Source organism: Pithys albifrons, chromosome 4, assembly GCF_047495875.1.
Source record: "Pithys albifrons albifrons isolate INPA30051 chromosome 4, PitAlb_v1, whole genome shotgun sequence".
NCBI lineage: Eukaryota > Metazoa > Chordata > Aves > Passeriformes > Thamnophilidae > Pithys > Pithys albifrons.
The window spans coordinates 62,838,780-62,854,547 of NC_092461.1; the positions used below are offsets into that span (position 1 = coordinate 62,838,780).

The 15,768-nt window shown below is 39.2% G+C and overlaps 1 protein-coding gene across 3 annotated transcripts in view; it reads right to left on the bottom strand.

Annotated features, from left to right (window-relative positions):
* Positions 1-15,768, bottom strand: part of SULF1 (sulfatase 1) — a 181,357-nt gene that overhangs the window by 131,928 nt on the left and 33,661 nt on the right. For 2 of the 3 annotated variants that reach the window (XM_071554385.1, XM_071554379.1), the window contains exons 1-2: positions 11,070-11,144; positions 3,875-3,986 (exon numbers count right to left, since the gene is read on the bottom strand). The gene's annotated coding sequence lies outside the window, so the exon portion shown is untranslated. Of the gene's footprint in view, positions 1-3,874; positions 3,987-11,069; positions 11,145-15,768 lie in introns of those variants that run through there. The other variant, XM_071554381.1, reaches the window with a different exon arrangement.

Genomic DNA, 15,768 nt, shown 5'->3' on the forward strand with positions numbered 1-15,768 from the left:
TCCATTTGACTGTTATTCCTGAAATTAGCACAACCTAAGGCAGCCTGTGTTAACTCTTTCTTATGCTAAACAGCCCTTGTTAGTTTAACAGAACAAAAGCTTTGATTGTAAGTGCAAATATGTGTGAGAATCTAGAGTCAAAGCACATTGGTGGCTTTTTTTTTCTGAATGAGTTGCTTTGGCGCAAGTTTCCAAATAAAGATTTAATTGCACCCACTTGCATCAATTACAATATCAAAGTGCAGAAGTTATAAAAACAGAAGGTGCATACACAATGGCTATTTCACAGTCTGTTTTGAAAACAGATTAGACACAGTTATAATGATCATTTCTTCAAAAGAATTTAGAGATTATCAGAAACAGAACTCAGTCCAAATTCTTTGTATCCCTCCACCCCAGCATGGTCTCCTTCACAGCATTTAACAAAATAGTTAATGTGTGTTTTCAACAGGGGCAAATTGAAATCTGGAGGTAAATACAGTTACAGTACCTGGTTCTTAATATTGCAATGCCTGTGGTACCTTTGGGTGATCTCATTTCCTGCACTTACACTTTGACGTAATCACACTTAGCACCTGCACGTACAACTTAGCAATTCATTCCAGCAGCCCAGACACTCTTCATGGACCCCTCAAAGTTGAAAATAACTGTCTGCACCTTTCCAAGGAGAAATCTGATTCTCATATACTTGAAAGCCCTTTGTGATTCTGAAATTTCAACAGAGCACCTCTTTATGTTTTGAATATTAATGATCAGAAAGACATTTGTTTAGATCGTAGAAATTCCCTGGAAAGTGTTCTGATACAGATTGTACAATACAATACATGTTAAAAACAAGGGACATCAGTAATGCTTTTGAGAAAGCCTAAGCTTCAACCTCACTTAGGCAAAGTGCTTAATTATTACAGCTAATAGTTGTCGGATCAAGAACATACACATGTTCCACTACATATTAATTGCTGAAAAGTCAGGAATATATTGAAAAAATGTAGACAATGTTGATATAGTGATTGACAGAATTCCTTTATGAACATGATGCATTAGTTAGGCATGTCATTTTTCTTATGCAAAGATTCTGTTTTCTGAGGGTCTTTATTTCCACAAGCAGAATGACATTGCAGACGTCCCAGGCAAGGCCCTTCATGTACTGTGTTTTCTGAAGACTGTTCCATTGGAGGTTAATTCTGATCATTTTGGCAAAGCAACAGTCACTCCAGAGAGTGCCTCCCATCCCAAGTTAAGCCTCACATCTTGTCCACGAGGTGAGATCTGGACCACTTTGATTCTTGCTGAACATATACATGTGGTGTCTCAATTGTCCCCAGTGCTGTGTCAGGGCACACCACTGCTTTGCTCTCACTGACCCTTAAGCTGTTTAGAAACTTTGTGTTGGCCTGGAGCCCCACTCCTGAGGCACCCCAGTTTTATGAATGCAGAAGACAACCCCTGTATCCATATAGTACTTGTATCGAGTTTGCCTCTGCAAAGAATCTGTCCCAGTGTTTTAGGAGACTGAAAAATCCTTTTGGAAAACTTGTTGCTTCTTAAATTTACTTGACTTTTCACTCTTCTAAAAGTAGATTTCTAACTGTGGTTTCAGTCATTTCAAATTTTTCTGAGGGATTAGGCATTTAAATCACGCTGACATGAAAATATCCAGTGAAATTTCCACTGAATAACTGAAAATAAAAGTTGAAATATTGTAAAAATATCAGCTAATTTAGAGTATCAAGGACACCTTCAAGAATATTGAAGGATTTGGAGTCACTGCCAAAGATAGCCAGGTGGTCAATTCAAACACATTACAAAACCTTTCTGAAAAGTAAAAAACCACTGTGATTTTATGTCAGATTGTATTTCCGTGCAGTTCTGTCACTGTCTTTTTTATATTACAAGCATTCTCAGAAGCAAAGTTACCAATCCCTACATCTCACACAAGTACAAGTGCTGGCCTGACTGGAGCTGTGATGGACATACTCCCCATGGTCCCTGTGAAGCTGCTTTGCATCCTCTGCCAGGCAGAGGTGGCAGCCCTGGCACACAGAGGCAGCCAGCATGGGGTCTGTGTGGGGAGATCTGCAAAGTTACTGTGGGAAAGACAGATAGAAAAACCTCTCATGTGCACAGGGTTGGAACTGCAACATATTTTGTTCATGATAGACTTATCCTTGGTGATTAGCAGCAGCTCTTGAGTCTCAGGCAAAAACCAGTATCTCCCTATATAATCCCAGTTCACCTACTGTTACAAAGCGGAATGATGACATGGGCCATGATGACATCTAGCAATTTCTCCTAACTTTGGTGCATGGCAGGGAAGTTAAATAGGTGTCAGATGTAGGGTGATGTGAAGAATAGGGTGCCTGTCCCCCTCAAGGTAAACAAGCATGTGCCAGGCAAGCACCTTATGTCTCATGTTGCCACTGAGATGACAGCTTCTTATCATTTCTCTTCACTTCCATACTCTCCTCACCGCATCTCATGATTGCTTTCCTGATTTTAGATGCATATGCTTTAGCTTTAAAATAATAAACAGACAATGGAGAAGGATATACTCTTTGAGAGAGGAGGTGATTGAGTAACTCAGAAAGCTGTGAACAGAAGAGCAGACATTCTACCAAATCACTTACCGTTTTAAATACCTGGCATTCTGGGACGAAAAGGTTTCAAAGTCAAATGACTATAATGACCCTTGAAAATCTATATTTGGGTAGATAAACTGATAGTGCTGAGCATTGCTGTTGCCTCCACCTTGTTGTAAGGGATGAGCAAACAGCTTCCAGGAGTTGGGGAGCCACTCACTCAGATGAGAGACCTCTGGTGAGCCATCAGTGTAAATGAAAAGTGGGAAGAGTGAGGTGCTACACTTAAAAATGCATTGCAGAGGTTTTCTCATTTTGCACATTTAGGGACAATCACAGCAGGACAATGATGATGTGCAGCCAGGAGATTTACTCTCATAGCCGAACTACACAGCAGAATTAGTATCACAGTGTCTGGGGAACAGCTCCCTTTTGGTCAAAGTATTTAACAGACAGGTTGCCAGGAACTGAAATCCAGTGGAAGCAGCAGTTCCCAAACTAGGATTCACCCTCTGGGAAAGATGGGGGGTGGTATGAGAGATACTGGCAGGGCTGCAAACTGAGATGAGCAGCTGTAATCCTGAATACTGGATGCTGAATGAGCTGGGGAGGAAAGGGGGAGAGAAGGGTCATGAATGGTAGAGCTCAGCTGGGAGAAGGGCACAGGAAAAACAGTTTGGGAAATGCTGAACCAGAAGCCTTTTTTTCAAATCCCGTCTTTTCCATTGTTGCTTCCTTGAACAAAAGCAGCCCATGGAAAGACAAAGGCTTAAAACTATAAGGCCTGACACATATTTCCTCATCTCAGTATCAAATATCTCCTGCGATATTTACAATTTGTATACCATAAATAGAAATGCTTGAATGCAGAGCTCATTTCCTGGTTTCTCAGAAAATGACATCCTCTTCCTTCTTGCCAGTTTTCCACATCTCCCTGTGCTTAATGCTGGTGGCCTGCCTTTCCCCACCATTGTAGTGGTTGTTCTCTTTTCCAGCAGCCACAGCTTCACATTCAGTAACCTTTGCCCTTCCATTTGATCAGAGCCAAAATGCCACCTTTAGAAAACTAACGTACCAGAGAAAATGGAAATATGAAGCTGGGTGACCCAACGTGCTCTTATCTTACCCTGTTTTGCCACTGAGGTTTATTTTCTGGAATTCACCCATCAATTTTAAATTCATGACAGATTTTCTAAGGGAGCATCTCCTTATGAGCCCCTTTTAAAACTGAACCTCTATTAACATGGTAAATTTGAGGCAGAGCAACTATTTACTGAAAAAGAACAGTATTTTACCTGCAGGCTTCTTTGAAGTCTTCTTGTCATTACCAGAAATTTCATTGAATTATCTTCAATCCCTCAAATCAGCTTTCTTCTTACACAAGAGAGTTTCACCTTCTTTTTGATCCTACAAGTGAATCCACGTGGAAAAGATTGAGAGTGACGTCACAAGTTCAGCATTATGATTTAAATTTGGGATCAAGCAAAAGGAGGGGAAAAAAATTACACGCATCCATGATTACTGTGTTTGGATTATTCAGATGCATGCTTAAAAAAATAAAGTCTTTTTTCAGTGAATATGAAAAGTACCATGGGATCTTTTAACAGTAGCTATTACTTGCCCTCATATATATATATCTCCAAAACTTTGGCTTCTTCCTCTGTCTTTCATTGTTTATGTGACTTTTTCGTTGTTGTTGTCAGAGCCAGAGGTAATAGTGTTTCCACGATGCTGTATGTAAATAAGTTTTAGACCTTTCAAAAGGAGAAGCATATGTTTCCATAAGCTCCAAGCCCCTTCTATCCTCTCAAGTGGAATACACAGAGATCAGAAAACACAAAAGCACTGAGTTAAAACACTCACCCCTAATTATTATTAATTATTGTAAAGTTCAGGCAAATATCTGGAAGGTGACCTTTTTAGAACAAACATTTATACACAGAAAAAGTTGAACAAGTAAATCAAAGGTCAGAGAAAACAGCATGAAGGGAGAAACTTAAGGAAGTCTATCTGCTTAGTTCATTACAACAGGAGACTAAGAGGGCACTGGCCAATTTTGAATCCCAAGGCTACCAGGAAGAAAGCTCCTCAGTACCCCAGCAGAACTGGGAACGTGCCAGAGACTGGCACTGGAGGTGAAATAGCAATGTGCTACGTACATGTTTTTTGAGCTGAAGTAATGCTTCACTGCAACTCATTACCACAGAAATACCATCTGCACATCTTGAAGAATATGAATGGCCCCTTTTGGAAGACTTGAATTAGTCAGTTGATTCTGCTTTATTCTTTGACTTTCACAGAATCACAGAATCATTTAGGTTGGAAAAGACTTCTAAGACCATCAAGTGCAGATCAAGCAAACAAACATTAGCCAAAAAACTAAACATATCAAAACCTAATTATTTAGCTTTGGAACTACCTGTTGTACTAATTCACAGTTGATACTGTTGCTACCATGGAAAAGCTTTTCCAGAGTTTTCTGCTGTAGAGCACAAGATGTTGCCAACTCTAAAGGTAATTTACTGTTAAGATACTGGTTAATCCCTTTAATTGCAAGTGCTTTCTGTCCTTTAGCAGTCCTTTAGCTTGAGCATTAAAGAAGAACCTAAACTGAGACATGGTCTTTATGAAAGCAGTGCTCCCAAATGTAATCATTTGGGAAGAGTTATACAATAAGCAGAAGTTTATATAATAAAGACATGTATTATATATATGTGAAAAATAATGTGAATATTTTCAGAAAATTTCAATAATTTACTGAAGGAAGATGAGGCTAATAATGATTATAGTGTTTGAATGATTATATCTATAATTGATTTTATTTATCTGTTAATTGAATTTATCCTCTTTCAAAATTGTTCTCCATGGTGTAAAATGGCAAAGAGCCCTTGCTTACCATGGAGGCAGGTATCTGTCCTCATATTGGAAGTGTGGCTTTCATATTAAATATAATCTGCTGAGTGAAACATGCTTGAAAACTGGAGCCACTGTCTAAGCAAAATTTCCAGGGGAATATCTCTAGGAGTTACTGCTGTGAAGGAGAGATGAAATTGCCTCCTCTACCCAGGAATTTACAGGGCTAAGACAGAGAACTGCCAGCACAGGCAGCTGCCTTGGGCACCAGCCACTGAGGAGAAATTACAGTGGGTATATGCTCTGCCTTGCCCGGCTCACAATTCCATGTAGGAGCGACAGTTGACTTTCATCATGGTCTTGAGCTAATATGTTAAATCACTTTCATCATGTGCTTGACATAATACGATGGATTAGGACTAATTCCCCATTCATTATTCCAACAACCTTAGATCCAAACAGCAAACGTGGATGAGCCTATATCCAGCTGATACAGGGAGTAGGTACCTACAGACAGTCATAGGGTAGCATCTCAGCAGGCTGGAGCTAAACCCTCCCTGCTGAAGGCATTAAAAATTCTGCCTAATATCCAGCTTCTCTGCAAGGCATTCACGACGGTGGAGCACAGCTGGGGAGAACATATTGCCCCTTTACCAAAAGGCATCTCTTGGTACTCCTAGTTAGAGGGATGACAATTTGTGCATCATCAGGGCCAAAAGATGGATGGAGGATGAGGTACCTTATTGTTCGGTGCTAAGCAAATGGAAACACTTGCCTTGCTGCAGTTGCAGTAACCTTTCAGTGAGCATTTCCCTACAGCATCAGCCCAACACAGTGTATACTATGTGCAGTTGCTTCTGCACAATGAGAAGTTTTCTGGAACACTAAGTCCAGAGCTCATCTCTGCACTACTTCTAAACCACTGCAATGGCACCTGGGTTTCCTTACTTGCCTCCAGTTTTCTTTGACATCTACCCTGGCTTTCTCAAGCTTACCAGACTATATGTCTTCGATAGACCCACTCAGTTGTAAATCCCACCAGCCCCTGAACCTAACTGCTGTAGAACTTTAATTTGAGCCATATACTTTCTGAAATAGCAATTCCATACGCTTTTAAAGGCATCCAGTGAAAATAGAAGTCTCTGAACTTAGACACTGACTTCAATAAGATTTTTGCCTGCGTATGCACAGCAGAACTGAGCTATTAACTGCTGATAAAGGACTAGCTCTTTGAAATATGTTTTATACTTTGATGGGTTTTTTTAAGGAGGAAGTTAAAAGAATTTAAAAGAACATTTAGATTCAATGATCAAGTATTCCAGGCACTTAGTAGTTCTCAAATTAAGGTGCCATTTAATAAGGCATAGGTCACAAATGAGTTTAAGAATGTAGTTGGAGATATGCAAGAGAACTCTGAAGTTTATCCTATTATCATCATTCTGGCTGAAGTTACTCGCCTGAGATTTTTTATGCTTTCAACTGTTTTGGCAACATCTATCTGGTTTTATGCACATATTCTGGAAAAAAAAAAGGGAATATTGAAAAACTGGCAAGACCTTGACATTCCTCAGCAGAAGCCTATAGTCAATCTGAACTCCCAGCTTCTTGAATAAAATGCAGTAGGATATCATGCTCTTTGTAGAGCAGCTACTAAAGGTTGGAGAAGAGAAATACACTCTGATAGCTATGTATTTCCTAGTCGGGGTGGAATGTTCATAGCTACTGCACTTTAAAAATGACTTTTATATTTCTAAGCTATCCCAGTGTCCTTTGACTCCTATCAATTTTATTCATCTACCTGCCTGTTTTGCATGTTTATTCCTGCCTCTTTCAAAAACTGCAGCTTTCTGTATTAGATTGTTTCTTTCTCCTTCTATTTTGTGGCAGAAAATGTGTTAAATTAATGCACAATTTTTTTTCAAGTTTAGTAAATATCAAGTAATGTTGGGGAGATCTGTGCCTCCCTTGTACCTCTGGGAAGGCACATGCTTGACTCAGCTGACATATCAGCGCTGTATGTGGATGGAATATGCTCAGTGTATTGCAAATTTTTGCAACTCTGCAGTTTTCACGTATATATACTTCAGCCAGTTGTAGATAGATTTTCAAAAGGATGCCAAAGAATAATACATTTTTATTCTCTCTTGCCAAGTTTTTAGCCTCTTACTGGGAATGTTGTTTTGTATAAATAATTAAACATCGAAACCAAAGCAAGACTACTTTTTCAGACCCAATGATTATCACATCTCTTTGGTCTATTGCTCATATTCCTGTTTCAAGTTGAACAGAATAGCAATTTTTAAGCTGGTATTCTAGATTGCAGGTAAATGATGTAACCAGCAGGCTTTCCTCACATTTCCATGAAAACAATTCCAGGAGATCATTTGTTTGTTCTAATGTCAACCAAGGAAATTTTCATTTCTTGGCCACATGTAGCCTTGAAAAGTGTGTCTTCTATAAATACAACCAGTACAGGCTAATATTAGTAGGAATAGTTTAAAATAATTCTTGTCATCTTACCAGAGGAATCAAATAGTCTTTACTCCTTAAATGTCTGAAGATCTAAATTAAAATCTTTGTTTCTCAAATACTTGTACATCTGGATCTTTAATCTGCTCCTGTTGAGCTTTTTTTTTCTCCTCATTTCCACTGCTACTTACACATCAAGCTTGAAGTTCTTTATAGAAGATCGGTATGCCGTATCATAAGACAGTAAGACTACAGCCATCTGTGTTTGTTCCATGATAAACAGGAGGTTTTTAAATAAGATTTTTGTAATTCAAAGGAAATTCTCAAATGAAAACACAATCTCCTGATGTTCTGCTGATGACATATAAAATAACAGAGGATGACCAATCTGTATTCTCTTTCAGACAGATGCCATTTGTGATGCTCTGCTGGTTACTGCTGTGTAAGAGGGAAATCAAGAGCAATGGTCACCTAAGAAGTGCCAGCACTATGTGTGTTAGCACCATGCTTGTGCCCTTTGGGGACAGTCTGACTGAACTCTTACAACCTGCGTCTGTCAGATGATGTCAAGCATGGAAAGAAGCAGGCTTTTGCAAAGGGAACCTTCTAGTCCTGCTTAACTTATTTGAGGTGAATCTTTTCAAATGCTGGGGGGAGGAAGGAGATGAAGGGAGAGTGAGAAAATTAATACTGTACCTCCTGTATCAATTTTACCATTTGTTTCATAAAAAGATGTTAAAGCACAAGTCACGTATTCTTATAATTTTTGTACCACACATTTTTTTGGAAAACACTGCAAGACCTAGAAGCTTTTGTGAATAATACAGCATAATTTGGAGAAAAGTTGGTGTGTTATGCTGTGTTTTGTAACTGACCACTAATTCCCTAAATTAGTTTATAGTTACTCTCTCTTTGTGTAAGTATGTAATGGGCTGCTGAGTCAAATATTTTACTGACTTCAATTTGTGATAAGTATGCTAGTTCAAATGCTGTGGTGATGTGCATTAAATGAGTTGCAAAGCAATGACTGAGTTATGCTGTCTCCCCAACGGACTGCTAATAAAAAAATTTATACCTTACAAACCATCATAATTCTGTATATGCCACATGAAATAAGGCATTAAAATGTTTTAGAGAGCTTTAAAATTTTTATTGGTGCTTTTTTGGTATTGCTCCGCTTATAAAGCTGGGCTTCCTTAATTAGTAAGGACCTAGGCTCAGGGGAAAAAAAAAGTATGGGAAACACTGGACCCTTTAAATTTTAAGTACTCCAGCTATAGTAGGTTTTGCTGCTATATAGTTAATGAATTATTATTACACTAAGTGGCCATCCACATGCAGAGTATTCATACAGATTAGTCAGTACATTCATCTGGTTTTCTGATTTAATTTCAAAGTGAATTAAGTTCTTGGTTTGGAGGAATTATTTTTTCTTCCCAGGATCTTGCTGATCATTAAAAGATTACTACATCCAGAAGAGTCATTATCTATTCTATATATTATAACATTATCCACTCATAGTGCTCCTAGCTGCAAATGGATGGGTCAGCAATGCTCTTGTCAGAAAACATTTCTCACAGAGAGAAGCAGTTGGACATTCCAACTAATTTAAAACTTGCAGAGGAGCATATGAATCCCACATCCCAAAAAAATCAGGCAGTCATATTTTTTTCAAATGCTGACTCCCCCTTCTCTAATGGTTTGTCTGATGGACATGTGCTTGAACAGAGCACTGGAGCCCTGCTCACTTCCCAATGAGGCTTGGAGCCATAGATACCTGTGATGATCTGCAGTTTAACTCTTTCTTGCAGCTGAATTTTTCGGCCTTGGCAAGTACCCACTAGCAGTTCATAGATGTTAAAGAGACCGAAGTGTTACACAGGTTTCCCAACACTATGCCATCCAAAAGCCATCCAGGTAAATGTTAAGGATGTTCTCTTGGTTAGGATACTACTGCAGTGCAAACCATGTCAAGGAAAAACTACTGGGACAGTCAGAGCAGGATGTTAAACAGGCCCATCACAGGCTACATCTGCACTACAGCTGGAGGCTTAGCTGCAGAATACTAAATAAGTTAAAGTCACTGGTAAGAGGGGGATGGTACTCACTGCAGCAATGGGACACCAGGATTTTGCCTATTTGATTGTTGCAAGAAGTACCTTGCAACAAGATTAACTTTAGCTTTAATATATGTACATTCCTCTGATTGCAACGTGGTCAATAAATGAATGTAAGGACCTGACAGTGCTTTAGCATTAGTCTACTGCTCTCTGAGTATTTCTATAGGAAAAGGGAATGCAGCAAGTTTTCCATGGAGATTATGATGGAAGCTAGTCAGATTTTCAAACCCATTAGATCTATGGAGAAGGATGTTTAGCCTAATTTACCTGAAGCTGTCAAATTTAACCCTTAAGATATCACAGTATTTTACCTCTGCATGTAAGTCTTGTTAATTGCTAAAAATCAGGGCCTGGCAAGAACTACTACACAATTAAATTGTGCATCACTGATGGTATAAGAGCAGAAGCAAAGCATTTTTAGTAGCAACTGAAATACCAAAATATATTTTTAAGATATGTTGACTAGACAATAAGGATGTCAATCCCCCTATCCATGCCTTTGCACTTACCCAATACACATTAGTGGAACATAAATATGATTTGGAACATCTGCATCACACTTGTGGAGTGTCAGCTGGACACTGACACTTTTCTGTAGGCTGTTCATAAGTTTTCCCTTGAAGCCTCTTCCAGAGACCATCTTTAAGTCAGAGGTGAAAAGGAGAATATCATGGCTTCAAAAAGAGTTAGGAATGGCTTCCTTAGTCCACAGCATAGCAAGAAGCAACACATCATACTGTTCTTTAAAAACAGAAATATCCCTCACTCAAGTAAACACCTATATCCTGTTTGCAGAATGAGCCAAAATTTCCTTTTTCTCTGTCCCTCATCCAAATTACTCATCTTTTTTTTTTTTGGGGGGGGGGGGAGGGGGGGAAGAAAGAAAAAAGAAGTTATAATTAAAGTATAAATATTCCCAACACAGTGTCAAATTTTCTAAGAGGCTCCCTTTTCAGGCCACGGAAGCTGGGCAGAGCACTGCATGGTGGTTCTTCTCTGCCTCCAGCACATATTCCCACTGCAATTTCAAATTATAAGCTGACATCACCTCTTGCTTGTTGTCCTTTGCTCTGCTTCTTCGGCTGTCTGGCCTCTTTCCATCTTCATCTCTCACCTTCCTCCCACATTTGCCTTGTAGCAGAGTCCCTTCGCTGAGAGATTTAACTCACCAAAACCAGAAGAGAATTGCCCATGTTTTTGTTGTGTTTCTTTTCAACTTGGGGAGCTGAGCTGGCTCATGGAGGGTGGTGCCAAAATCAAGCTGTGGGAGAACATGGCAGAAAGCAGACAAAGAAGGTGATTTGTGAAGGGGAAGCAGGACCTTCTCTCTTGGTAGTGGTAAGAAATTTTGTGCTTAACTTGATGTCTCCAGGTTTGTCTCCATCAGATGCAGCAGCCATGATGGAATCATGTCACCACTGGGTTTTAAACACCTTATGCTCCAGTTCATTAACCATGACAAAGTCTCAGTTTCAACAAGGAGCTGCTAACTAAAGCTACTCTCTGAGTGCTCAGGATGCAACAACATTTCTTTTTTTCAGTGTTCCATGTAGAGTTACAAGGTATTTCACAGTGGCTCCATGGAATAATAATAGTATCTAGACAAAACTTCATAGATTTTTAAGTGCATGCCCAACAGCAATTATGTCAATGTTTGCTTTTAAGTTTCTTCAACATGCCAAGCCCTTCTAGGTGCCTGTCTGTTAGCTGCCAGTACTACAGGCAGCTAACAGAACTATAGGCATGATAAGGCATGTGATGAACTTACCATCACCTCCCATTTTTAACTCTAGAAATTTGAAATGACCTCCATTGTTGTTGAGTATCATTTGGAAAGTCAACAGACAGTTAAATTAAGTGATTAACCACATCTGTGTTAAAGCAGAAAATCTAAGCCTGTGTCATCTAAAATCCTAGTTATATATTTAACTGCACAAATACAGGTGGTAAAACTGTAGTTACCAGGTTACATGGCATATAATAACAAATTCCAAACCTAAACTCTAAGTCATAGTTACCCCTGCTCTTGCAAATTATAAAACAAGAATGACTATCCTTTCTGATACTTTCCTTGAAAACTATGAGGTACTTTGGGAAAAAAAAGGTAGTGAACTCAATGAAATAATTTTATTCCACCTAAAATGCACACCACCTGGTGCCACAGATACTTACAGATACTTGGGAGAAAATCCAAAATGGAGTAAAAAAATCAATTTAGAAATATTTTCTAACGGGATTTGTCAGAAAAGTGTAAAAATACTTCCATTTAACAACTCTCATTTGTAAAAATATGATGGGTTAAAGTTTGATAATTAGTTGCAAAGTGACTTCAGTACTTTTGAGGTAACCATTGCAGTCCATAAGTAGGATGCATAAATGTTTAGGCACTCCACTATTTTGACGTATCCTCTGATCCGGTCTAAAGGACCCATTTCATGCAAGACTGCCTTTCCTGCATTACACAAACTTACTGTCTTTCTGCAGCTCAGAGTTCTGGTTTTCAAGGCCTTTGGATATTTGGAGATCCTGTTGACATCTCCGGCTCTTCAGCACTGCCTGTCATCCCATCTTACTCTCATTGTGGGGCTGTCAGAATGGCTCTGACCCTCTGTCAAGTTACACAGAGGAACCACAGGCTAAGTGGGTTGCACTGACAGATATGCATTGATGTTGATCTCACTGGCAAAGTTAAGAACTATTTTTGGCTTTTCATTTTTAATATCCACAAATCAGCATGAAGTGAACTGGAAAGTGAATAGCCTTCTCCAGTAACATTAAGAGTTTATACTCCCTAAAATGTGGTTTTGTTTTGTTTTGTTTTTTTGAAATGTGAATACACACAATTAGATGACAGCTCATAACACCCTATATGTGAGCTCAAATTTGAGAGCATCAGTAAAACCATTGTCCATTAAAAGTGTCTAAGTGCATAGTTGCTTTTTTTTTTTTGATTCTGTCCTGCAATAAAGTACCTTACCTTGAAGTAATTTCCCCTTTACTCATGGGACCACCACACTGTCTGGGAGGACAGAGTCACTCAGTGGGAGTGAAAGTAGTACCAAAAGACTATGGCCAACTTAAGCACATTAGTATATTTGCATATTTAAACAGAGAAAGAAATGAAAAGCATTCCCCCGGCCCCCCTTTTTGGTCGCTGTCATTTTGAGTATGGCTAGAGGTAGGATGAGGTTAAAAGTTCAGGAAAGAAACAGAACACAGAATGACATCCTTTGCACTTATTGAAACTATGACAAGGGACTTAAAACCCTTGCCACGTATTGCCGCATACAGTACTCACCGCAAGTAGTCCCCTAAACTGTCTGGCTGTGGTTACAGTTAATTTCTCAGCCAGGAACGGGATAGGACAGTGCTGAGCCCAGGCAAGCTACTGTGCTTTCAGCACACTTTGCTGCATGGATGAGACTTGGCATTCCCAATTAGGGCAGTTGCACAAAGCAGTGGCCAGGCCATGGCATTTCCATGCAGCCCAGCTTCATGGCACAAGCTCCTACTGGCATCTCTGCTCCCTGGCACAGCAGCTGTGAGGTAAGGACTGTGCTCCCTGCCCTGTATTTGGGTGCAATAACCAGGAGAAAATCTATACTTATTTTCGTATACACTGTCTTCCTCACAAGGCACTGCACATCGGGATTTCTGTACAGCATCTTATGGAAAGGATGTGGAAGCAAATGGTTTCTTCCTGGCTTGTGAGGAGCTGCCAGCAGAAAGCAACACTTCAAAATGGAAGAAGCAAGTAACACCCTATTAGCCAGAGCAAGCGCACTGCCCCAGCAAGGCAGGGAGATGCCTGCCTGCAGAGCCAGCAGGTATTTGAGATGGCTTGTAGTGGAAAAGTGATCCGCTTGCACTTTTCTTGTGGTAGACTCATTCTTTATTCCGATACAGCCAGAGTGGATTTAATAATGCTCATAAAAAATAACAAGTGATTCATGCAGCAATTTTTTTTTGTGGCTGAATGACATTGAAACACAGGGTTAAACAATTGGGTTTTGTCCTATTTGCTAGCCTTGAGGTTCTGAGGTTAGAAATAAAAGAATTAGCATACACTGGCAGCAAGGGAGGTCATAGCATAGATTCTGTGTATTCCCGAGTTTCTACATTCCGACTTTCAGCAGCACAAACAATAGCCCCTGAGACCTCTGCCTTTTGTTTCTGTTTAATCTGTATGCAAGGGAATAATTTTTTATTCCAGTTACTGTTGAGGGTTTGCATAGTATCTTAATTCACTGGATGAATCTAGTAGTATGCAGCTACTGCCACTCAGTTCCTTCTTGCAGCTATGAAGGAAACTGCTCTGGCCTCATGAGTATCACCAGCTTTGTGGGTCACTGTGAGAATTCTAGAGAATTCTATTAAAAATAATTTGATCACTTTCATTTACAGCTCCCCACGTCCAACCACCAGATTCTAGTGAGCACTTTACGTGTTACACTGGTCCCTGACCTGTTTACCATAGTAGGGTAATCAATAGGGTTTAATCAATATTATTGAGGTTTTTCTTCATTGATAAGAGATTTGTTGCACCCAAATAACAAAAGTAAGTTTCTAGCAGGTGCTCTGATAATTGTTCCTGGTAGCAAAGATCTAATTCATATGATAATCTACCATCATCTGGCATTTCATCCTAACTGATTTTAATGCTATATTGATCTCAGCATTCATAACTGGCCTCTTCAAATAGTTCACTTCCTTCTTCACAGAGAAAGAGGAATACAGGTTTTCTTTTAGGCTCTTTTACTAACTGAAGTATGCTGCCATGGAATTTAATTATCTGTAACTTTAAAAAAGAAAAAAACCCCAAACCAGACCAAAACAAAAAGCAACCCAGAATGTACATTTCTGGAGTCTGAACAAAATATAGTCAACTTGCATTTCATCTTGAAATCCTTATGTAAGCCAAGATTTTTTACTTGGGAAAAGAAATAATAACTAAAGAAATTGAATGGCTGTAATTTGCCCATCTTTATAGAGAAATGATTTGATTACTCCACACAAAGGGTGTCCCTCCTCATAATAGCCAGGAAAGAAAGATAAAGAATTGTCAATAACAAAAACAAAACAAAAAAAGAAAAAAAAAATATATTCTTGCAGGCTTTTGTGTTGGCTATCTTTCTGAATGGTTGTATTCTAACCTATATAAATCACCAGCCACAGATGCAGGAGTTAAGATAACAAAGATATATGGTGCTCTGTGATCCTCATCATCCCTGTGCATCTGAAAACAGAACTGAGAACTGTAAGGTTACTGTGAATGTGGAAAATGGCAAGCAGTCAGCTCTTTCACCAGACTCAGCAAAATTGTAAGAATAAACAAAAAGTAAAAACATGTAACCAGTACTTTGCACACGCATGGGGGAGAGGGGAGAATTTTAGGTCATCTAACAGCTAATGTAAACTACAGGGTGGATTCCTTCCAGAACTAAGCTTGTGATTACATTAATCATTCACACTAGAGCTAATGCTATACATTACACTTCCAGGATTTCAATAGCAGGTTAGAGCTACAAAAGAGGGAAACAGTCCCCAATACTGGGCACACCATTACTAGAAATAAAGAGTAGGAAAATAATAGCTGAAACAGCTAGTCAGCTGAATACCGAGGAAATAGCGAGTAAGCAATTACCAGTTTATCATCTATGTGACCATTACCCTCTTCTCTTTTTGAGCACATCTTTTGCACCTGGCACTTCAGGCAAACAGCAGCTGAAAGAGAACTCTGTAACATG